General features: G+C 37.0%; 1 long non-coding RNA gene across 1 annotated transcript in view; it reads left to right on the top strand.

Moving 5' to 3' along the window:
• Positions 1-12,228: 12,228 nt before the first annotated feature.
• LOC114899752 overlaps positions 12,229-23,924 on the top strand; it is a 253,117-nt gene continuing 241,421 nt past the window's right edge. Inside the window, exon 1 of the long non-coding RNA XR_003794642.1 lies at positions 12,229-12,574. This is a non-coding gene — a long non-coding RNA (uncharacterized LOC114899752). The remainder of the gene's footprint in view (positions 12,575-23,924) is intronic.

Below are 23,924 nucleotides of genomic sequence, written 5' to 3'. Positions count from 1 at the left end.
TCGTCTAATACCAGGCCTGCTTCACTCATTCACTTTACTTTCTTGGCCCATGAGAGCACTTGAATTTGTGACCCTCATTCCAGGCTCTTAGAATTTCTGCTTTTTACTACACAATGGGAAACCACTCTTAAGACTTAAGCTCAAGCTGCTACTCTCATGTTTCATTTTTTATTTCAATGCACCTGTTTTCCCCAGATATAACCATGTTCACATTCTCAATTATAAAGCAGTTCTAAAACTTCTGAGTCTTCTGAGACTTGCTATAGCAATCAGACTAGTTGAGGCCTAGGAAACTAGATCCTCCAGAAGTCTTGGTCTGGTTGCCACCTGGAGACCAGGTTGGTTCTAGAGATCATTGTAAGTTCTCTTGAAGAAGAACCAGGCAGAACTGGAACTGGAACTTGTGCCTAGACAAGGCCATCCCTAGGGAATGGGGAGTCCAATCACAGCACAAGATAAAATGTACTCCCTGACTCCAAATGTACTGTTATAAAAATAAAATCAGTTGAAAATTCACTTCCAAGGCAGAACTGAAGAAGGAAAAAATTCTTCAAGGAGCAACCCAAATATGTGTAGAAGTGGAGAGAAGATGGTACCCACTTGTTCTGGTAATGGCATGCATAAGTGTCAAGTTATGCAAGAGAGAAAGGACCTCAGGTTTCTTTTCCTTACAACATCCCCTCCTTTCAGCTTCCTCCTTGGGTATCAAGCATGGCAGGGGAGTTCAGAACACTCATAACCAAGCAAAGAACATACTAGATACTCCAATTTAACATTGCACAGAAGATCAGATTTGTCATATTTTGGCATTTAGTTCACCCTCTTATGGAATTGTCAGCACTGGCTCAACAATACTCCAGGATTGAGCTCACAGAATCTATAAAATTCCCCAAGCAAATTTAATTCTTATTCGTTCTGTTTAATATTCATTAGCAGTTAGACTTATTAAGCATATAGTATCTGTCAAACACTCTGGGCCCTGGATATTAGGCCTTGGGTATAACAAGATTAATAAGAATTATTTTGTCCTTGATGAATGCATGTTCTACTAGAGTAAACAGCACCATAGATAGATAAATGATGATTCATCTATTGTGTTATTATTAAGGTAAAAATAAAGTGTGAATACAAAGTGGAAACCATCTTGCTGAATTGAGCCCCTAACTTTTCATTTGTCACTTTACATTTTAATTCATACTACTATCCAGGAAACAATAATCTCATGTATCACAAAGCCTGTAATGTTGTAAAGGTAAGGTAGTAGATGGGCTTTAACAACATCTTAAAGACATCGAACTATAGCATGTTGTAGCAATGAGAATCCAATGAGGGGGTTTAAGCAGAGGAGATACCTGATTTTAACATTTCCTCATTTAAATCCCTAGACCAGGCCTCTTTTCTGAGCACATTATACACATATCCAACAGCCTATGCTCTTTCCATCATCTCCACTTGGAGGTGTCATGGGCTCACAAACATAGCATGTTCAAATTCTTCTTTTCCTTCCAATCTAGTTCTTCCCCTAAATTTTGCCATCTCTGACAGTGAGTGGCATGACCATCTACCTACCACTAAAGCCAGAAACTTAGAAATCTTTCTCCAGTCTTTCTTTTTTCTCATCCCCATCACCAAGTCCTTTTATTTTTCTACATCCAGGTTGTATTTTAGATCCGTCCATTCCTATTTACTTCCATTACTACCATCTTAGTCCAAGCCACCCTTAGGCTACATCTCTACTATGTCAATGACCTCCCCCTTAGTTTCGCCACTTGTTCTTGGTCTTGCTCCAGGCCAACCTCCACAGCAGACAGGAGTGATCTCAATATGGAGACTAGATGAAGTCACCCCACCTTACCTCTTCCCCATGCTGAGACAACATGCAAACTCCTCCAAGGTCTCCATATTATACTTAGGAGAAAGTCAGAATGCTTATCATTGCTTGGAGTCCCCAAATGCTCTGGCTTTCTTACCTCTCCATTTATACCTCATAAGTTCTAGTCCCGGCTTTCCTTTTGTTCCTAAATGTGCCAAATATTTTTCCTATGCAAAAGCATCGCACATGATGCTTTCTCTCCCTGCAATGTTTTTCCCCATTCTTTATATGGTAACTTTTTCATACTCTTCTATTTTCTTCATAAATCTGAAATCTCCCTTGACCTTCCTCTATAATATTTTCTGGTCCTCCACTCATTATATTTATCTAATTTGTATCCCTCATAAAACATAATGTGGCCCACAATTAGATAGATAATGGTAATAAATTGAGATACAGGGAGAGAGAGAGAAAGAGAGAGAGAGAGAGAGAGAGAGAGAGAGAGAGAGAGAGATACAGAAAGGTGGCCTTTGTTTACTTATTTAACATTTGCCTCCCCCATTTGACCATTACAGTGGAACTTCCGTGGTCTGTTTTGTCTACTGTACCCTCAGCATCAAAGTGCTCAATAAATTGTTCCTGAATAAATAAAATATACTTTTCTCTTTTCTCTCTGAGCTTATATAACTAATTTGCATATATTTCTAAATTATTTCATTTAGATACAAAAAAATTCCGTCCCCTGACAGCTTTCTAGTAGGTACAAAAAAGAATAGAAGAGATAACATAAAATCCAGCTAGTGCAAAGTACTAAGAAAGCAATTTTTCAGAATTTTTTTTTAATGCTAAAATGCATTTTTTTACTCCTATTGACCACTGAATTTCTTATATTGCCATATATGACCAATTTCTAGATGTATTGGAATTTTCATTTAAATGCTTATCCATTTATTATCTTCTATCGTCAAAATGAAGCAGATGGTTAAGTCTGCTTCTGTATTGTTTGTGTCTTGAGCAAAATGCTAAAAATCCATTCAAATCTTGTTTTAATATAAGAAGCAGTGTAGGTAACTTTGCAAGTACACATAAACATTTCTCGTGTTATTTCACTCCCAGCTTCTAGCCAAAACATTAAAAAAAGAAAAAAGAAAAAGACTGTTCTTGCAATCCTTGCAGAATTTCAAGGCTTAGTCAAAGAAGAAAGTCCCCAAAATTTTTTCAGAAATCCTGTTTGGGTGCTATTCCCAGCCTAATTTTGCAGACCAAGATGTTTAGGCAGTCCTGGTATGCTAGGAATAAGAAGTTGAGGATTTTTATCTGAATTAAACCCAAACTCCAACCCTGATTAACATACTGCAACATTGTTAACTCCTTGACTATGTTAGACATCGGTTTAGTTCAACTAATTCCACCTCTGGAATACTGCCTCTCATTTATGTTCTTGCTGATTGCTTATATTTTCGTTTCAGCTCTCCCACTGCTTTTCAAAGGATAGAAGTATTGTCCCACTTTTTGTTGCTAGGCAAACATATCTGGAGTTAACACAAAGAAAGCAAAATTACTAAAGTCAGATAATATAGATATGGTAACAGGAAATTCTGGAGCTTTCTGTTTTATCCATTTTTCCCTCTCTGATGACTAAGGATGGTGCAAAAGATGTGACACTTTATTACTTTATTTATATTGCTTGATACATTTATATATATATTGGACTTAAGTTCATAGTCCCCTATGTAGAAAGCATGGACTGGCAAGATTAGTGCAAATTCTATATGTGTTTATATGACCAAGTATATATGTAATTGATGCTTAGAAGCTATCCATCTGTAAAAATATGCCCTAGATTCTTTGAAATTCCATCAAAGAAAATCAGCAAAGGACATATATTCTCTGTCCCTCATCCCAAGACTGCTTTACATGTGTATACACCTTTTGATACTGTTGCCTTCAAACCTTCTTTAAATCCCTAAATTTCAACTTGCATTACCTGTTGTTAGCACTGCTGCTATTCCCTCATTAATATTTCACTCAGAGTTCTAGAGCCTAGTATGAAGTCAAATGTAAAGTGACAAGTGAGAACCAAGGGGCTTCAAAGTACAAATTGTATATGATCTTCTTGCCATAACAGAATAGTGTCATTGTCCTACTAAATTAGAGGATCTATGCTCTTCTATTCCAGAGAATTAGCAGCATGAATTCTATTCGACAGCTAATGGGAATTCTGGAGAGATTTGGAAACATTACTTAGAAGTAGCAGAAGTTGGGAGTTCCTAGACTCTCCATATAAATACTTTCCTTAGATCATAAACATACCATTTATTAAACTGAACAATTATTTACTGGGAATCTCTCCTAAATGCTGGGTATAAAAAAACAAGGAAAAGTAGAAACTCTCTCTGTCATGAAGTTTGCATTCTGGTTGGGAAGACAGTTAAAAAATAAATGAAAAAATACGATGTCTGTTAGGTCAGAGGATGGTTAAGTGCCATAGAAAGAAGTAAGTCAGAGAAGGAGAATAGGGCTGGGCTGGTGGGGGATGTTGGGCAGTGTATGAAATTTTAATAGTGATCAGAGAAGTCTTCACTACACTACTTGAAAGGCATTTTGAAAAAATTGTGAAAGAGTCACATAGGTAGGATGTTTAAGGGAAGGGCACACTAGGCAGAGGGAATGGTAAATGCAAATGCCCTAAAGAGGATGCATGCCTTTTGTGTTGGAGGAACAATGAGAAAACCTCAGAGGTTCAAGGGGAGAGAGTAAGGGAGCAGGTGTAGAACATGACGTCAGAAGGGTCAGGAGTAGGGGGAAGTCCAGGTAGGACCTTGAAGTCCATGTGAGGGCTTTTGCAGTTAAGCTTTATTCTGAATGAGATAAGAAGGCATTGGAGGTGTACTACTTCCTAGGACTGTCTTAACAAATTACCACAAACTAAGTGGCTTAAAACAACAGATATTTATTCTCCCTTAGTTCTGGAGGTCAGAAATCCAAAATAAACGTGTGGGCAGTGCTATGCTGCCTCCAAAGATTCTAAGGGAGATTTTTCCTTGCCTCTTCCTGCTTTGGGTGGCTCTAGGCATTCCTTGGCTTCGGACAACATCACTCTAGTCTCCATGTTCACATGGCCTTCTCCTCTGTTGTCACTCTGTCTTCTCCTCCTCTATCTCTTATATGGACACCTGTTATTGCATTTACAGCCCATCCCCATAATCTAGAGTGGTCTCACCTTGCAGTCCTTAACTTAATTACATCTACAAAGACTTTTTTTTTTTTTTCAAATAAAGTCACTTTTAGGAGGTTAACATGTATACCTATTTTTCTGTGGCAGCTATTATTCAGTCTATTACATAGAGTTTTGAGTAGAGTGGCAAGATCTGACTTATATTTTCACAGGTTCATTGTATTTCCTGTGGAGAAAATAGTCCATAAGAAAAACAGAAAGACTGCACAGCAGAATCTAAGAGACCATAGGACACAGAGCAATAATTCAATTGAGTACCTAAACATTAAAAATGGAGGTGGTGAGAAGTGTTAGATTCTAGAGATACTTTAAAGATGACAAAATTTACAGAAGATTTTATGTGGGGTATAAAAGAAAGAGTAGAGTCAAGGATAAATCCAAGGTTTGGGGCCTGATATCTGTGAGCTATTATTGATATATATGGTAGGAATGTCTCCTTTCCTCTAAAGCTTCTATACTGCTGGGATCAAGGTCGTTAGCTAGTTGTTACTCCTCTTCCATCAGGTCTCAGGTAGGACGTCATTTCCTTCCAGAAGTCTTCCTCAGCTTCAATAGATTGGATTAACATGTCTCTATGCTCTGTACCCTAAGTTTATCTCTATGATAGTTTTATTTTTTTGTCATTTGTCTTAGTTTGCTTTTGCAAACCACCTCAAAAGTTAGTGATATAAAACATCTAAAAAGATGTATTTAGCTCATGGTTTTGCAGAATGACAATTGGCTTAGCTTGACTGTTCTGGACTATGGACTGTATATCTTGGCTGGACTTGCTCATGCATCTGCAATTATCTAGTGAGTCAGTAGTGGCTGGTTGGTTCATAATGACATCAGGTGAAATGGATTAGATGACTGGGGTCTCTCCGATGGGGTCTCTCATCTCCACAGGCTGGCCTAAGCTTGTTTACATAGCAGTCAAGGGGTTCCAAGAGTATGAGAGCAGAAGCTGCAAGGTCTCCTTAAGTCTAGGTTCAGAACAGGCACAGATTCACTTCCATTAAACTCTATTGGTCAAAACAAGTCATAAAACCAGTTCAGAATCAAGGGATGAGGAAATAGACTCCATTCATCTACTGGAGAACTTAGTATTGTGGCAATTTTTGCAATCTGTTGCATCACTTAATATAATTGACTACTTGGGTGTTTCTCTTCCTTGTTAGCTACCCCACAAGCAGGGAAACAACTCTTTCTTCACTATTAATCCCAAAGTAGACTTTGAATACATACTTTTAAAGAAATGAAGGTATGAATGAATGAAGGAGAGAGTCAATTGGTAGACAAACTATAATGCAACTCTCTATAAATGTGATGATCACTTAGTCTACTTCCACTCTCTTGAGTCTGCATCAGAATCTTTATACACACAGTTATCTATAACCTGTGTTTGCAGGTGCAGTAAATTATTGTTTCAAATTAAAGATCTGAATTAATGTGGCCATATACAATAAATGGTCAAGATAAGCATTACTTCCAAAATTAAACATTATAAATGCTTGAAATAACTTTTTAAGAGGTTTGATTGCCTATATATAGCCAATTTTTATATAATTGGCTTTATATAAAACTAGAACAATGAATTATTTTAAGGTTATTTTTTGGAATAGTTATTTTTGTATGTACAAGTTAACAATACACTTACTTCTTTAGTTATACCAGGTATTATGTTGACCCATTTTTCTTTAAGGTTCAGAGTTCAGGTAAGTTTCTTCTTTGCATAGGTCACATGAGTTTATTTAGGAATGCCTTACAGAAACCAGAGCTTTTCAAAAAGATTCCTTTCTTCCTTACTGATTTTCATTTTAGAATCTAAAATGCAAAGGATTCATTAACGGCAATATGTCTCTACTGTTAAACAATGCCATTGTCTGGGAGACTCCCAGTGTTTTATAAATGGAAACAGCAGCAAGCTGTTATCCTTTTTGCAGTGAAAACATATAAGTACCTTGGAGATAGAGGTAAGAATTGAATTTAAAATCCCAGTGCCCAATCATTTTCACTAATGACTTCATTCCTAAAGCCCCATTCATTTTTCTCTGTTACTCCATATATCACAAAGAATTTACACCACCTATCAGCAAGCTCCTTTCCGAGTCTCTTACATCCTTCAGACTCTCTTTAATGTGAACCTCCTTCGACACTGAACCTGAATGTCTTCCAGAGCCTTATTGATCTAAGTACATCAACATGTTGTTTGTGCTGCTTGTCTGTCTGTTGCAGTCAGTGTAATAAGTCTATTGGGCTACTCAGTTCTGTGTTTGGTAGTGTGCCTATGTTTTCAGTACACTGGAGGTGTGGAAACAAAGTAGTAATCTGAGAAGCAATTCAGTGAGAGCAACTCCCGGAGAAAGTTAGGTCTCTGAAGAACGTTTTACTGTTCCAAGAACAAGCATATCTGGAAAGTAGAAACATAGTGAAGAGCTATGAATATAGGAAGAATAAGAGTTCAGTTTTTTGGAAACTGAAGGAGAAAGAGAAGTTGGTTCCGAATCAAGTATTGTTGACTGTTAGAAACTTGTGTCTGCTAAGTTTTATCTATGAGTTTTATCAGGGACCTAAGCCTATGAAAGTCGAAGGATGGAGGAGGCTGGGTTGGGCAGGGAAAGCCTCAGAGGAGTCCTGCACTGGGTAGAAGTGGAAAAGTCTTAAGAGCCCCATTATGCTTATTAATGGTCTAAGGGCTGCCCAAGGAGGTGAACGATGAAATGTGCTAATAGCTGGAGGCTGACAGCTAACTTCACTCCTTGCTACAGAACCACAAGATTTTTCTTGAAGAGACATCTACGTGACACACCTCCTTGACTGCCACAGAAGTTTAAGTAGTTTTAAAATATTCGGGGAAGAGCTGAATGTTGAACTAAACTGCACTCTTTCCACCTCCATGGGGGTCGGGGAGGGTGCTACAATCAAAAGATAATTTAAAAGAATCCTATTGTATTCAGTCATTTTGTTAATCAGCATAATTTCGTAATCATTTGTGGTTTGGGTGCCCTTTTTGGAGGTTTTACTTGTCATTGTGTTTATGGGAAATTGACAGTTATTAATTGTTTTTAGACTTGAACCAGTCCTTATTAGAATTCAAATATATTTCCCACTACTGGGTCCAATATCTATGTAACCATTTACGTTACAGTGAATTTTACTGTAAGTGTAATATTTACAAGAAGCAATTTGTCATTCCTGGGTTAAGTATAGAAACTTCAATATTTTCTGGATAAATATGTCAAAATAGCCAAGATTCAAGCAATAGAAGAAAATGGGAAACTTATAATACAGCATTTTATATTAGAGTTGGGAGGTTTGCTATCTGGTTTGACTCTGTTATTGTTATTACTTTTATAAATATGATTTTCCAATTATTAACCATCATTAGTATTAATGGCATTAATGCTGGTAATCTGTCTCACTAAGGATTTCAAAGTGCTGTATTTTTTATATGCTAAATGAGTTCCAGGGCTCCAGCAGTGATTTCTACCCTGATTTGCTTCATCACAAAGTCTCCAAACACAATTAAGTTTAATTCATATATCAGTATGCCATACAGCACTTTAGGTTAGGGAATGGGGTGGCAGATTCTCACAAACAATTTGGGGATATTTCAACTCCCCAAAGACTTAAATCTCTAATCTAATTGGCAATATATCCCCCTTTTCTCACTGAGGACAGCTCTCCTTGTCATTTAAATATTTGCTTATGTGTGTGTTTGCAGGGCTGGCGAATCCAGGTGAACACATGTACCAGGTGTACAGAGTAAGAGGAAGGACGAAAGTCCAAGACTAAGGCCCAGAGGTACAAAGGCTCTGTACTGCTTGTGTCTGTGCCTCCTTTCTGTGACCTGGTCCTCAGCTCTTCCCTCACGTTTCCCCTCATCCTTCCACTCTGTTCTCTGAGCAGGCTGTCCCAGCTGGTTGTCTCTCTCAAGCCTCCCTGCCTCTGTACCATGTTTACTCAACCTGGAACACACCTGTAACCTCTCCTCTTGCACCTCTTACTTGTCTGAACAGCTCTCACTGTGCCTTCATGAGTCATATCAAGCATTGTCCAGTTCATAAAGGCTTTCTTAATTACTCCAACTGTGCTTTTCCTCTGTGTTCTTTTCCTTTGTACAGATATCTAATATTAGGATCAACCTGTTCACATACCTGTTTCCATCATCTCCCCTAGAAATGAGATCAAGCATCATCTGTTTTCTTTTTTTTTTTTAATATTTATTTGGTTGCACTGGGTCTTAGCTGCAGCAGGTGGGCTCCTTAGTTGCGTCTCACGGGCTCCTTTGTTGTGGCATGAGAACTCTTAGTTGCAGCATGCATGTGGGATCTGGTTCCCTGACCAAGGATCGAACCCAGGCCCTCTGCATTGGGGCGCGGAGTCTTATTCACCGTGCCACCTGGGAAGTCCCCATTTATTTTCATATATGTAGTCCAGGTTTTTGCTAACACTCAATCCACTTTGTTGAACCAATAAATGAGTCCTTGTTCCTCATCCCAGTGCACCAGAGGCCAGCACCTCCACGTTACTCTCTGAGTGCCTGCTGCAGAGTCTCTCACATACTGACACATCCAAGTGCACACGAGCACAGGTAGAGCACCATCCTCGTTAGGATTTCATCCCCACACACTCCTGTATACCAAGTGGGCTTTTATGCATCTTCATTGAAATCTGGCTTTTCCTTGGCATTGCTGATCTTCAGCAAGTTACTAGAAGCAAGCGTCTCTAATAGAATAATTAAAACAACTATGAATCCATGTGTTACTCTAAGTGTAAACTTGTTGATGTGTTAATACTGCCAGTAGTATGTGCATTGAAAAAGAGAATGGGAAGCCAGTAAAACATAGAAATGAACCCCTAATTGTGGCATTTCAGGAAATAAGAAGGGACAGATGGGAAGATATTTCTGGACCAGGAGCTTCTGGGTGCCCTTCACGTCATACCACACAAGCCATTTCCTATTCCCGTACATCAGGTGGATCTGCTGCTACAACACTGTCTAACCCTCCTGAGAATAGTATTTCTATTTCTGTCTTTTATAAATAGGTAGAGGCACCAGCCCTTCTGGCTGTCAGGGACCAGGAAGAAGCCCTCCTCATACAATGGTCAGAAAAATCCAAGAACAGACAAAGAAGTCCACCTTTTTCTACATCCAATAGACACTGTAATAACACTTTCCAGTTCAAAGACAGGCAATCAAGTTCAATGGAAACAGATTTATAATAATTGTAGCAAGAGGTTACACTGATTAAGTGTTTACCAAGGTGCTATGCTAAGCCCTTTCCTTTATTCCTTACACCAACAATATAATAAAGGTTATTTTATTATCCCCATTTTACAAACAAGTAATTTGCCCATGGTCACAAAGCTGGTAATTGTCCAAGTCAGCACAGGTGCTCAGAAAATTGTTACTCAAATCCTAAACATACCTTTTTATCTCTGGAAGGTACCCCCTGGTATAATGAAGAAGGTACCTAATTAAGCTTACATGTCAATATACAATCCAGCACTGCTGCTATTGTTATTACGATCCTATATACGACAAGACATTTAAATTATATTTCATTCCTTTTATTTCATGTGGGTACAGAAGAGATTATAATTTCTGAATCTAATTTTTACATGAAACGACTGGTAGAGAGAATATGTGCTTTGCCATTATTTCCAATATATTTTCTACAAACATTTAGGAAACATCTAAAATATGTAAAGAACACTTTCAAAATGTTTGAGGAAACAGTTTAAAGGGTATTACATGGTCCCTGACTCCAAAGAGTTTACAACCTGAAAAGTACCATTAAGACCTCAGTAACATTCCAAATCTGACCTGTGTACAAGCTGTTTCCAAACTGATATCAGAAACCTTAGAACTCACCCATCCACTCAGAGAGCGATCAGACTATTGGATGTCAGAATCATAAAATAACTACTGTCTTCACCCTTTTACTTTCAAGCAATTTTTTCCTAAACACAGTATAGTCACTAAGTCTGCAGACTTCAGAAATTCCAGATCTTCACTAAATCGCATGGAAATATATGTTGGCATATTCCTGGAGATTTCTTTTAAAGTATCTGCCCATCAAATCAAAGTTCCTGTAAGTATCCTGTGTTTAAATTCTTTATCTTTCCTGACAGGAAAGATGTGGGTTCCCAGCGGCAGCAAAAATCTAACTGGTCTCCTTACTACTTTCTGCAAATATCACGCACATGGTTTTGCTGAGAGTTTTAGTGTCATTTGTTGAAACACATTTAACTGATGTCATTTGGTTTATGCCAAGTTAATACTGGCTTCCCCAAGGCTATGATCAATTCAGTCAACCAGCTGGTTTGACTGATTTTTCCTTTGAATTTGACCTAATTCCCTCGCTGTTTGGGTATCCACAGACACCTTTACACAAAGAGAAGGCAGGCTTCATGTTAACTTGCTAAATGAGGGTTATTCTTTTCTTCTGAGATAGGCCACGGACTTATTGAGTGACCAGCGGCAAGAATTACAATCATATGCTCCCTTCTCCTCTTTCTCGTTGCAAAATGAGAATATGAATGTATAAAGCTCTGAAGATGCTAAATGGGAAATCAAACAATTGTATACTTTAAGGTACATCTGTATTGTATAGAAAAATGGATTTCTTCTGTTCTGAAATGCCAGCAAGAGACAATATGAAGGGAAAAAAAAAGAAACAATTAGCAACTTAAATTTAAAAAAATCCTCTTTTCTTAGTTGTACATTTGGATCCTTTCAAATAATTAATCATTAATAAATATTTACATACCATTTTCTTTTTATATTGCAGTATATACCACTAGCTCTTTAAAAGTTAACAGGTATTAATTTTCTTTCAAAATAAATATTCTGTTTAACAACCAAATCTAGGTTTCTTTACTGACACATATTCCAGTCGAGTCAAAGCTCTGATCTCATTAAAAACTCAGCGTTTTATCCAAATTTGTTTACCTGTCTACTAATCAAAAGATTTTCAGTGTCTAAAATCCTGATGATAAAACAGTCATAAAATGTTCATAAAAATCGGATCAGGTGGAGCATCCGCTGATCTGAGTAAATTTTTCCCTATGATTAACCAGTTCTTAATGACAGCCTTTTTTATCTTACAGCTGTGACATGAAGAGGGAGCTGTAGCTCTTCGGAGACGCAGTTCTGCCGGCGCCAGCTCATGCACGCTTTCCGGTCGCGTGTCTGTTTCTCTTTCTCTCTCCCTCTCTTGCGCTGCCCCTCATTCATTCACTCTTCCATATCTTTGCCATTGTGCCAGCTCAATTTAAATGTATCTGCTCTGTATCTGTTCAAGTGGAGATAATCCATGCAAATCAGGAGCAGTGGCTTTCAATGCCTGGTTCACAGAGAGGACTCAGCTTGAGGAGGTCACTCGTTCACAGCCGCTCCTCCCATTATATTTTTCCCCTTATTGCAGAATTGCTGTATGTATACAGTGACTGAAAGGACTCAATTTACTGCAACTGCTGCCTGGCTTTACTTACAACTTTTTTTTATAAAGGAACTTACCTCCATCTGTCTTTTCAAGGTAGGAAGTCTGATTCTTCTAAAGACGTGTGTGATGCCTCCACTGTCTGCTCATTATCAAATGTCACTTGAATGCTTTATATTGTTGCTGGCATTAGGCACAAATGCTGTGATTCCAGGTGCCTCACGCTTTTGTTACTTAACCGTATAGGTACAATTGTTTAAGTGCCGGGGAATTGTAATGTTTATTTTCCCTGCAGCCAGTTTCAGTTTTACAACGCCAGAAAGATGATAGTGTCCACTCTCTAATATAGAAATACAAACCTCTATCAAGTTTTCCTTCTTAAAAGAAATAATCTTAGTATGTTTTAACTTATCATGTATCCTGGCCAGTAATAGCCAAGTGTACAATTCAACCGTGCTTTTTTTTTTTTTTTTTTAACCTGGAACCTTCCTGCAGCATTTTCTGTGAAAAAGAACTAACTGTTGAAATGTTTTTAACAACAGCAAGAAAAGGATAGATTTTACTTCATTCTGCTGCAAAGCAAGAAGCTGAAGGCCTTATTGCTAACAAGCTTGTCAGATAGATTTATTCTTCACAATTCATAGATTGTTACTAGGCTATGTGGAAGTTAGGATTCAGTTACTGTCATTATATATGCTATTATTTATTGTTTTGAGATTGAAATTGCTTTATAAAAAAGTTTAATGTAACAAGGCTAAAAAAATCTTATGTTTGTATAACACCTTTTGATATCATTTTTTAAGACCGATTTCAATAGCCAAATGCTTACCTTTGGATTAAAAATGCATGTAAGAGGCTAACAAGATTTGACGATATACATGTTGATTTATGAAGGCAATTCCTGGGCTTACATTACTTCATATGTGTTTCCTTGAAGTTACTTGTAATGATTTTTTAATCATTTTTCAGTCATTTCAATTTTAAAACATACTAAATGTCTATGCAAAAATCTTTTTGATTAGTACAAATATAATTATATTCCAGTTACAATTTAGATTTCAATAAACCTAATATGTCTTTGAAAGCACTCCTTATTAATATCATTTTACATTTATTACCTTATTTTTCTGACAAGGTTTGACATGTGGCTATGACAAGACTATTTAATCTCTTGTATAGTATAGAATTGAACATAAACAGTAAACAAAGTTGACAGTCCTGAAAAGAACAGAAAAAGATCCTCTGGTATACTGAATAGTTCTGATGACATAAATCTTAGATTTCATCTTCTAGGTAGATACTTGTAGTTAGTGGAGTTCAAGGGAAAAAATTTATTATCCACATAAAATATCTCAGTGCCAAAAATGTGCAGTTCTTTTTCTTTTTGATGCAGAGTCTTCTGTTTTAAAAAAAATGCACTCTGATTTTTGAGTACAGTACAAGGTATGAAGCCCTGTCATTGTTAGCATAAAGAAGACATCTACACAAGTATTACTGTACAGAGGGCAATCTTTCTGTCTTTGGAATTTGTTAGGTTACTGTACACAGAATTTAACAGATAAATATGTTCTGCTTCGTGGCATTTTAGTGATCCTATTGGTATGCAGGCTACTCTGCTAGGGTAGCAACAGAAAAAAAAAAAGATATATGTTTTACAGCAGTGGGTAATAAAAGCCCTTCACAGTGAGAGAAAAGGAATTTGACTTATTTCTTATACAGTAATTAGAATTTCTTTAGAACTCTTTGAAATATTGAGTGATAAAGTAAACTGAGCCTTCCCAAGAAAGGCTAATTGAATTTATCTATTCTAATCATGTAGTTGCCCATGAATATCTTCTTCCCAGACACTGTCACTGGAGGATTCCATTCACATCTTCAGCGTTACAGGGGAGAAGAAAAAGGATTGGCCACTAATGGTAGAGGGTGATTCTTTCATAATTAAAACGACTTTGAGAGAAGCAACAGACACAGGAAAACCTTACCAGATGGAAAGGTGTGTGGGATTGCCTGGCTGTGTGAACCTGAGACTAGTGTGAAACTAAAGGATGCCCTTTCAGAACAAAGGAACGCCATGTAATACTCTGTCAGCAGTCAAGCTGAGTATAGATATAAAAAGTGGCTAGGGAGATCTTTTGGGGACAGAGAAAATGCAAACAAGGAGGCATTCTCTTTTCAACCAAATTACTAGTATTTGATAGGTATGACGGCATTCCCCCATGGAGTCTCCAACCATCATTTCACAGAGTTATTTCAAAAGCACACATTTTATAGACTTTCACATTTGTTTGCAAACCTCCTAGGAAACTCTCCAAAGACCTAACTTGTATGCCTTAAGTTAGGTTTTACTGTGCATCCTAAATAAAATGGTCACAGCCTTCAACTCCCCTGGGTTTCTTTTGCTTCCTCTGTAAACTTGCCGTTCCTCTAGTAACTCATTCAAGCAACTGTTCAAGATAAGTTACATTTTATTCCATTTTAGTGTGCCTTGCAGCAGAATCTATAGAACTGGTAAACCTTGTAGCTGTATATAACACCATGTTGTTATTCCCACCTGGCTCTTTCCTGCTGGCGTTACTGAGTACAGTTAAAAAGATAAATTATCATCTTAAAAGGATGCTATAGAGGGCGTTAATAAGTTCTCTGTAACTTCAGAAGTGTTCAGTCGGGCCAAAGAAACTTGCAACCCTGCCTGAGGGAAAATAATGTGTTTCATCAGCAGACATTCAATGCTTATATCATCTGTAGACTTGAAAATTTTCTCAGGAAGGATTGTATCATACCGTATTTATTTTCTAAATCTTGAAACTCATTGCTGTGTATGAATTAAATGTAATATTAAGTGAAAACTCAGCAGATACTAATTGTCTCATCTGTCTTAATTTAATCTGTATAACACTGTGAGGTCGATGGAACCATCACCCGCATTTCATAGATAAAGGCACTGAGGTACAGAGAAGTTAAATAACTTAGCCAAGGCCACAGAGTTGTAGTAAAACTGAGATTTGAACCCATCTGCTTTGAAACTGGCTTTGAAACATCACACAATAATGCCTTCCTGGCTAATTAGCTCAGATAACTAAACACATAAGGACATCCCTCCACCTCACAGCAAAAACATTACTATTTACCCATTTGTAGTCTTGGTTCAAATATCTGATTCTGATTTTTCAACTCTTCACAGCTCTTCACTCCTTCCTATCTGTATTACCATCAGAGCAGAGTTTTTAAAAGTATTGTCATTTAATACATGCCAGAAATGGTTACTCTTGCAGAATATTAGTCTTTTATCTCAAGGAGTTAAGAACTAAATCAGATCTGTAATTGACTAGCTTGTCTACTGACAGCCTTTGAAGCATTAACCACCCCCCCCCACCCAACACCTTCTTTTTTTTCCCCCTGTCTAAAAACAAGATTGACATCTCTTTATATGTTTGGAATTTTTCACTGGTGTAAAGTCTTTGGTAATGATGGAAATTAACCTGAGGCTTTATCTAACTACCTTTCCTTGCAACTGCATTGAAGTTCTGGTAACAATTAAAATTTTCATACAAACAACTGTTCCCTTCAGAAAAAATATCTTCTTCTGTCTTGTCATCTTTCTTCAAAATCTCCTGGGTAGTGAAAAGAAGCCCTTTTCCTTGTCTTTCTTTCCATGGGCACATATGAATGAAAATTTCCCCAGTTGAAATATACCAGCGCATTCCAAAAGCAGATAAAGAACACAAATGAAGTGAAAATGCATTTTTAAATGGTGAGACTCTGAAACACTGAACTGATAACTAGCTGTTCTTGTGTCGGAAGGTATTGTCTCGCTAGGGAGAAATGAACAAGAACAGGTCCATACGGGGAAGCATTTGTGGCTTTAGTTCTGTCCGTTTATTCTGAATAACTTGGACTCTCTCCTGCTGTTCCTCACCCCACCCCTCCTGTGAAAGAAGATGAACTATTATACACAGAACTCATAGAAACCTAATTTAAAGACTGTGTTCCTTTGACCTTCGACTATCAAATATGCAGTGTAAACAAAAATCTGAACAGGACTAACACATAATCAAGTGGCAGAAATGTGGGAAACAGGGGTCAGTAGCAACTGAGCAAGTTACACATTTCTCCAGTAACAAATGAAAAAAAAAAAAAAAATGATGCCTTTCTGTGATACTAGCATGCTTTTTAGATCTTATTTGAAGTATCAAGCAGATGGACTGCCCTATATATCCAGATCCTCTATCTGCTGGCAGGCAGAAAGCCTGCGAACCTATCTTTAAAGTTATTTTAAAATATCAGTTTTGCCTGGATTAGCTAAGTTAGACATAGACCATTGGTACAGGAAAGGTTGGGAATTAATTTAAATTTGAGCTTACCTTTCCATCATCTCTTGCTGAGTGAGTTCCTTAGCCTGTGAGACATTCCTTTCAGATTTGATTTCTTTATTACTTGGTTGATATACTTACCTTGGAAAAAAAGGAAAGGTCGGACGGGGGGGTGGGAAGAGAACAGGACATGGTGGTTATAAGTTATGTGTTGATGTAAAAATTCAAAGGAGTTTAAAAATGACCTAAAACCATTGAAGGCCGTGTCCCTCATTGCTAAATGCGTCAGCTGTGTAACTGAATTTTCTATCTAAAAGATGTTAATTTCCTGAAATTAAAAATAAAATCAAAAGATTGTTCTCATTCTGGGAAGCTTGTGAGAAAGGCAAAAAATATTCAGATAACTCAATTCTTAAATATATTGGCAATCAGTTTGGACTGAACAGTTATTCACACATCTGGGCTCAAAAATAAATCTTCCCTAGCTTTTAAGAGCCAAGTTTGGAAAGCAAAGCCAAAATTTGTAAGAACCCTTAAATCAGGGTTGGAAAGTCTGGTTTGTTTGTTTATGGATGTTGTTATATATGTTACTTTCCTATCAATCCTCTCCCAGAAATATTAATCAAGTGTCTTTCCCACAGTCATGGAGACCTCTTCCCTGCATATTCACAGCACTTAACAGTTTACACCACACAAGTCAGCCTCTAACCGTGTTGTTTTCTTATATTTCCCTGTTTGTTTTATGGATTATATTCTTATATTTTAAGTAGCTTGTAAACTATTTAAGGGTAAAAAATCATACTTAGTTTGTGTCCTTAACAGACCTTGACTCAGTGTGAAGGTCAGAGAGTATTCTTGATTCATATTTGAATGACTCATTGAATTTTTTAAAAATCTAGTTAGCTTAGTTTATATATTTTAAAAATCTTGTTTCAAGGGCAAAGAGAGGGACATACATCCATTTAAGACTTAGCTATATTCTGGACACTGGACCTATGCGGGGACAGAATATGAAAGTTTATACATGCTCAATTTTAAAAATAGCAACAGAAAAAGAGATTATTTCAATAGATAAGATTATATATATATAATTTCTCATGTTTAGGAGTTAAAGAGAGAGGCAACTAGTGAAGGAACTAAGGTGAAAGATCTAAGCAGGAGGAGAATGAAAAAGATAGAGAAAATAGGGCAATTTAGAAGGCAGGTGATGGAGGAATGGGGAAGGGAGAGAGATCTTGAGAGATGAGAGAGGGTTTTAGAAGATGTTAAAGAATTCAAACCTTGGCATTTCTCATTAACCACAGTTTACAGCTTTTTAACTTCTATCATTAAATCTTCATACACTATAAATGGAATAGAAAGTGTAATTAATTTCAAAGAGAAATTATTTTTTGGCCTAAAGCTTTGGATCCCTGGGAATGAACACACTAAATGCGGTTGGGATCCTAAATAAGGATGAAAGCAAAGAGGATATAAGGTGGCTTTTAATGCAAACTATACAGTAGTCAGTCCAGTAAGAAATCCCACAGAGGAAGTTTACAGCCATGAATCAAATTCTAAAAGGAGTTTGGTAAATCCAGTCTTACCCAGCAGACATCGACACCTAAGCAGGATAGAGATGGAGCCTGTAGGAGGAGTGGGTTTCAAGGCAGCTTGAAAGGTACGATTGTCAACCAACGCACTCCTGGAAAAAGGCTGGGATGCGTGGAATAAGACATAAGCTTCAGGAAGCATTTCTGGCAGAAGTAAAACAGAAGAAGCAGTTTGGGGTTCACCACCTGCATAGGAAGCAGGGCTCCCCATCTATCCCCTTCTGGGTGCCAAGATCCAGGAGAAACAAAAATCTCTTAGTTCCTCGGAGGATTCAGGGTAAAGGCACTAAAATTATGGCTGCCCCTCCGCATTGGGGTACTCTGGCCTCTTGCTAGAGATATTTTGTTGTCTCAGCTCACAGTCACTTCATTTCTGGTCCTTAGCCACGGGGATGTTAAAGACGATTTGTGAAATTCTCCTGATTAGCAAGTGAAAAGCCGTTGCATACTGGCTACTGAGATTTTGTTGGATTCAGAGAGGGACAGAGCAGCCTGCAGATGACTATGGAGGCATTATTTCTAACTGATGCAAGAGATATAGGACATGGTTTAAAGTCTGCATCCTTAATTGGAAGACAAAAATCAAAGGCATTTAAAATCACGTGAACTGAGTTTACAGAGGAAGTGTAAAGAAACAGAAAGAACACTGGCTTCAGATAGACAGACCTGGGCTGGAATCCCAGCTAACGGGAATATTATTTAGTCTCTCTGAGTTTCTGGAAATAAAAATACCCACTTCTCAGTTTTATAGTAAAAAAGGAAATGATATCTCCTATATGCTCCAAACAATGCTGAGATCATGGAAGACATTTAACAGTACTTCCTCATATCATTTTGTTTTCTGTCCAAAATCAAATTTCCATAACTCTGGATCCCGCTCAGAGACATATGTATTTAGATGTTTCGTGGCTTAATTTTAATTTGTAGCTAAGAAAAGAAAAGAGATTTGAGGGACAACAGGGCACTGATCCTAACTGTTAGCTTAGTATTTGAGGATAGTCAGACTTAAAATTCTTAGGTCTTCTCATGTGGCAGTGAGCCTGATTATAGCCGTGAATAGCAAATTCTTAGGAAAGATGTTTCTTATGCTAGGGGTTATATTTATTATTTTGATTAAAATTAATATTTTCAACTACCTCTGCTTCCCAGATCCTGATTTAATATCCTTAAGTCTTGATGCCTAAAGACCAACATGTGTTAATTTCTATGGCTCTTAAAATGGCATGTCTGTCTGTACTCCCAGGCACTTTAGTGACAGGAGCTAACTACAGACCTTGTTGAATTTCCTTCCGAGTAAGATTTGTGCAGGCCACTGTGAGAGTTCCCAATACCCAAGTTCAAAAGCCAGAATGAGAACTTTTGGAAGTGTTGTCTATGAATTAGTCCAACATAAAATCCATTCAAGAGAATTTTTTTTTTTTAGTTCTTTTAGTTTTTTCTAATGTGTGAAGTGAGCAGAGAGCACATATCAGAAGAAAAGAAGCATGAGAAAATCAGGAGGGTATTTCACAGCTTTGCAAGATTTTTCTGATTTCTTTGGAAGCTATGTAAATGCATTTCTTAAACACAGACTGTCATTGATTTTTTCCAATGTTCATTGATTGCCTCGTCATTGCTTCATATATGTGTTCTCCCAAAACATCTAGTATCGATATTTCTCTCCCTCAACTCTGTCCCCAATCCATTATAAGTATATCATTAAAATCTGTTTAATTTCCTATGAAAGATTATATTAAGTGCACTTTTAGTGTAATTATATCAATAGTGGAAGATAAACATGTATTAGGCAGCGCAAAATGCTGATTAACTGTCAGGATAAATCTGTTTATTTCAGATATAGCAATCTGACAACCCCCTGGTGTTAATCGAGAAAGTACGTGCTCGTGCCAGGTAGAGATTGGTGGGTTTCTGACAGCAAAATGCTCTCAATGGCCTCCTGCTGTGACATAATCTTCATCATATATAAACCCATATGCATGTGTATCTATGTAATAAAATGCAGACGTGGATCATGTGATTTAGGCATATGTGTGGATCATGTGTTTTAGGCATATGTGATACACTTATACTTTGGTGTTTTTGCACGTATAGAAAACAAAATATATTTTGAGAAGCACCAACGTCCAGTCTGCATTAACAGCCCTGTGTAGAATGGAATGGCTTGAGAAAGGGGAGAGTGGATTACAGGAGTAGGCTGCTTTAGTTTGTGCCCAGAGCAGGATTTGCCCTCATTAATGTCAGCTCAGAACCATTTGTATTAATCCACAGAAAAAGGAAAGAGCCAGTACAAAGAAGGGGAATCAAGAAAGGGAGGTCTGGTATAGGATGTTCATCCGATTCTCAATGCAAACGTGCTTCTTTTATTATTCTAACTTTTTTCCTTGAGATAGTAGTTTCTAAATATATCCTAGAAACACTGCTGACTGCCAGCTGCTATTGGGCACGAAGTTCCTCTTAATGAGATAAAACATCATCAGGAAGTCAACATGCCACACATGCCATGGCTGAATTTTACCAGATTTTCGTGCAGCAGAAAATGAATCGAAATGAAAATGAATTGCATACTCAGGCACAGTTTGCCAATCTCTCTGAAAAATAATTTTGTCTGACTTTATTACATTGTGATCATTTCCTGAATGCCCTAAAATGCTGAGTAGAATAATAAAAATTGATATGTATATTGACATTGCCATTTTTCTAAATAGAAGCTGAGAAAATATAAACAGCATTTGGTCTTTGCAACTCTCCCGACCAACAATTCACATGCTGACTAATTCACTTACTTTCAAATACCTCATTCGGCCTTAAAATAAATGTCTTCTGAAATAATTTCTCCCCAATAGATTATGCTCATCTTCAGCTTGATTCAGAATTTACATGTGTAGTTTGCATATTTTTGCATCAGAGTGTCTGCTTTAAATTAGATAAAGGTCACTGTCATTCATAATCAAGAAGAAGGTGGATTAAAGGTCACAATTCAATAAAAAATCTGATTAGATGTAGAGTTTTGTTCATATGTTTCGATATCATTGGATAAGTGGAAATCATGAGCCAACAAATTAACCTCGGTATAATGGGTGACTTGCTTCACTGTTATCAAAAATATTCACAGATTTTTTTTCCCCAATGTATAACTTGTTTGTCTCTATGTAGCAATGACAGTCAATTCTGTTAATATTTTTACCAGGAAGAGTCTTTCATCATGTCATTTGGTTTTAGGAGTGACATAAATGACAATTTTATCTCCAAAATAAAGTAGTAAGTTATAATGAATTAATAATAGACAGATGTGGATTAGAAAGTCTCTGGGGACTCTCATGAGAGTTACTTAGAAGTAACTCTCATGGTTACTTCTACCATTTTTTCCCTAAGGTGTTTCCTAGCTTTTCCACTCTTTTTAAAGGATGGAGCTGTCACAGCAAGTTTCTTCTTTTACATACCATTTTATACCTCTCATGGACACTTAAGAGCCCCTAAAAACCTTTCCAAATCTTGACCTCTATCTACTCGGTATTTCTGTCTGTGATTAGAATGGATAAGTATAAAATAAATGTAGTCAGTGGCAGACAATTAGACTTTTTCAATTTGTTGAACTTTTTAGGGTATGCTTGACAACGACTTGAATAAGTGGAAAGAAGTTGAAAACAAACAAATGCTAAGTTGCAGTATATATTTATTTTGTCCACAGATCAATCTGAATACTGAAGGAATAATTGATATACCTTTCATTTTTGTTTAGAGGTTTAAGTACTGAGGTGTTAATATCAATGCTTACTGTAACAGAACTCACTGTTACTACCAAAAAGTAAAGAGTCTGATTTCCTCATCTTATAATATTTCTCCTCCTTTTCACATGTGCTCTTGACTTAAGGGGAAAATCTTACTTTTTTCCCTTAATTGCTTATCAACTCTATTTGCTATACTGACATCTTAGCATAGGATAGCCCACCAAGGAAAAAAAGAAAAAAGAAAAAGAAAGATAGATGAAGAGGCACCTCCTTTTTAAAGCACATTGTTTATTTTTCCAAAGAAAATCAAACATTTTTTGTGGGAACTATAAAGGTTAAATGGTTTAAGCAGATTATAATTAGTTAATTTTGTTAAACCTATACTGGATCAATTTTACATTATTTTAATTAGCTTTTGGAATAAATGGTTTGGTGAACAAATTCACTTGATGTTCAGGATCAAACAAAATTACCTTTCCTCTGGGTAGGCTTAAGTTTCACAAAATGATTTGGAAATGACCTCCTTTGCTTTCATCTAAAAATATCTTTGGATTTAGAAAATGATTGAAGTTGGATATATTGTATTTTAAGTCAATCATATTTTACCATTTTCATAGCTTATTCTTTCTTTAAAGAGGAATATAATGAAACTTCACTAACCAGATGTTCCCCCTTTAAGGAGACTTGGAATTCAGTATCGTGGTGTTTGTAAAGTTGATTCAACTCATTTCTGCCACAAGACATATATTTTATCCTGATAAGTTCATGAAGTTTTTTCTGACAAGACATAGGAATGAAAGGTAGATAACCATTAAGTATCGTGATCATGGCCAAATCAGAGGTATTCTGACTTATGACTCTGCAATGTGTGTGTGTGTGTGTGTATGTACCTATACTCATATACATAAATAGGCAATCCCTAAATTGTAAGTACTAGATCCCAGATAGTTGGGTAGTACATAAGAAATCCACATAACTATCTTTTATCTACCCCAATTTAGGACATCCAGGGAGCAACTTGGGAGAATGCAAATATGATTTGCCCTTTTTTTGTCAACATGAAGTTAGCAAATTAATCTAGTACCCAAAGGTAGCTCTCTCTCTCTCTCTCTCTCTTTTTGCTTACAGAAATAGTTCTCAGAGATGATTTTGCTTTCCAGGGGACATTGGTAATATATGGAGACATTTTGGGTTCGGGTAGAGGGGGGCAGATATTGGTACTACTGACATCTAGTGGGTAGAAGTCAGGCAATGATGCTAAATGCACAGAACAGCTTCCACAACAAATAATTATCCTGCCAAAATGTCAATAGCCCCCAAGGATGAAAAACCTTCTCTTAAAGGAAAAAGGGAGAGGATTCTTCATTATGTGTCTCAACTCTATAGTACATTTCTCCCCACACCCCAACTCCACATCATTCTCATCTGTGTCTGGCTAACTTCTCTTCATCCCTCAGAACCCTCAGGGCACTGATGACCTCATTTCTGGAAGTTCTACTGGTTTTTCATCTGATTATGATGGCACACCTTTGTGTTACCACACCACTGTATCCCTCTGAACTCAGATGATTGATTTGCTTTTCTCTATCCCGTACTAGACTATTAATCTCCTGAGAATTGTACTTTGTATTGCTAACATCTAGCATAGTCTGTGGGACAATAACTATCCTATTAAGACTTGTTGTTAAATGAAATTAAGTTTACCTCTAGAAACAATACTGTACAGGGTGTTTGGGTTTAGCTTAAATAGCACTTAAGATACTACTTCAGGCATTGTGGATTAAATATATAAATTGTAGTTACTGACTTAAAAGCG

Source organism: Monodon monoceros, unplaced genomic scaffold, assembly GCF_005190385.1.
Source record: "Monodon monoceros isolate NGI ecotype Baffin Bay Population unplaced genomic scaffold, NGI_Narwhal_1 Super_Scaffold_18, whole genome shotgun sequence".
Classification (NCBI taxonomy): domain Eukaryota; kingdom Metazoa; phylum Chordata; class Mammalia; order Artiodactyla; family Monodontidae; genus Monodon; species Monodon monoceros.
The sequence above is the reverse complement of the archived record's forward strand: the minus strand, read 5'-3'. Positions and strand labels throughout refer to the sequence as shown.